Here is a 2482-nt window from a genome sequence, read left to right on the forward strand (position 1 = left end):
AAAGTTCTGCACCCCACACTTAGTTCAAAGTAATCAGAAGCCTAGGTACTCACACTTCCCATTGGCGTCTACACATACTCAATTAACACTGGCACACTTGAGCAATGAAAAGGACATTCTACTCAAACTTCAAATTTACCCTAGCATTAGGAACAATCAAACTCAGGCAACCACACTACCAACTATTCGCATGCTAACTCCTGCCCCTCTGTAAATGTGCACACTAGCTAAACATATAGCATACAATCTAAGTCCAGCATCCAACACACATGACCAACCAAACATAATGAAGTCATCTGAAATGTGAGTCAAAGAAATAAAATCACTCATTTTTAACTCAACCACAAACAATATCAATCAAGCTAACCCACGTGAGTTCTACCTTGACTTTGGTCACAAAACCTTTCGATACCCACAAGCAACCAAGAATAGGGTAGTTCTACTCAATAATTCGAACTATCTTCTAAACAATACAGAATTTCAGATTTTAGCACTCACATGCAAGCAAAATTTCCATGAGGTTTTGCAAGATTTCAAACGAACTACTAAACATGTACACAAACCAAGCATAACCCATAGACAAGACCTATCAAGTTCGCCACATTAACCCATTATCCACATTCAAGTAACCAGAAGTGTATCTACTCAGATTTCGTAACACCTCTAAGCAAACATGAAAATACACGACATTACAAACAGAAAACACACTTCCAAACCCCAACATACGATCAAAGAACAATCCATGTCAATACACCTTCAAACATGCCTAAAATCTCAAGAATGAAACAAGAGCACATACCTAGCAACACATGGTTGTACAAAAATGAAGAAGCGAAGAGCGAGTGATGCTGCACGATACAAAGTAAAATGGGAGAAGTCGCACAAGCTAAGGGGAGGGGGAAATCCCGTGAAATTTGGAGTAGAATAAGTTTAGGGATGGGGGATTTGGACTTAAAAAGGGATTGGGTCGGGTTATTTTACATCCAAAACAGGTCAAACCCGTATTGTTTAATGAAAAAAAAAACTTCATACATGAGGGCGCGACGCGTCCATCTACGGAGTTCTCTGGAAATTTAGTTCCGGGTGACACCAATATTTATCCCTTGCTCTACGACGCGGGACTAGCATGGAGTAGCCTTTTTCTTGACGTAAACACTAAGTCCTATCGAATTCAAAATTTGGATCCCCCTCCGCGACGCGACAAATACATGGAGTGGTCTGCCTCAAATTAGAAAATTAATTCCAATTGAGGCAGTGGCTCCGCGACTCGCCATGGGTAAAAATACTTGATCCCTGCACATTGTAAGCTCATAACCCATTAGGGAAAACATGGTGGGTTGCCTCCTATCGAGCGCCTTGGTTTTGGTCATGGCACAACTTATTTATTTGTATTTTTTATCGATTTATCATTCTTTTTAATTCCTAAGAATTTAAATATCAAAACAAAAGTAAATAAATCCTAACTATTACAAGGGGTCACAATTTGCCTCTTGTGTAGTGCCTGATTTAACGTCGCGACACGACCCATCTCATGAATCATTCGTCATTTACAGTGAGCACTTCAAGCTCATGATCCATATCATTTTTGAAATAGTGTTTGACCCTTTGTCCATTTACAAGGAAAGTAGAACTCTTGTCCTTGTTCCTTAACTCTATGACACCATGTTGGGTCATTCTCACAACTTCAAAAGGACCACTCCACTTAGACCAAAGCTTTCCGGGGAACAACTTCAACCTTGAGTTAAACAATAGCACTAGTTGACTAGGCTCAAAGGTGCGTGACACAATACTCTTTTCATGCCACCTCTTCACTTCTCTTTGTACAACTTAGCATTCTCATAGGCGTGAAGGCTAAACTCTTCTAATTCATGCAGCTGCGTTATTCTCTTCCTTTCGGATAACTCAACGTCAAGATTCGACTTCTTGATCCGCCAATATGCCTTATGCTCTAATTCAGCTGGTAAGTGGCATGCTTTTCTAAACACCATTCGATAAGAAGAAGTCCCTATTGGTGTCATTTTTCGGTGCGAAACTGGTAGCTGGTGAATTCATGAAAGTGGTAGTGTGGTAGATGGTAGTGTGGTAGGTGAGTAACTTATTTTTAAGATTTTATTATAATATTTTTTTACTAAGTGTCTTAATCTTGATATCTCTTTAATATTACTTTTAGGTAGTACTAAATTCATGATAATATGTAATAATATTTATTGTAATATTCTTCCGATAATTGTTTTAATCTGAACATTTCATTAATATTATTTATGATATATTCTAAATATAACATATCTTGGGTTCTTTGATACATACATAAATTTTCTTCTATTAATTGTTCTAATAATTTTATATCTTCCATAGATTCTGTCCAATATTGTAAATATTCGTATTTCATTTTAGTCTGAATTTATTTCTAAATCGTACCATTCTATTCTTTCGTAGTCTAAATCATGTAAGTCTATTTCATACCATTGTTGGTTCAATATAT

This window comes from Solanum stenotomum, chromosome 5 (assembly GCF_019186545.1).
Source record: "Solanum stenotomum isolate F172 chromosome 5, ASM1918654v1, whole genome shotgun sequence".
In the NCBI taxonomy this organism is placed as follows: Eukaryota; Viridiplantae; Streptophyta; class Magnoliopsida; order Solanales; family Solanaceae; genus Solanum; species Solanum stenotomum.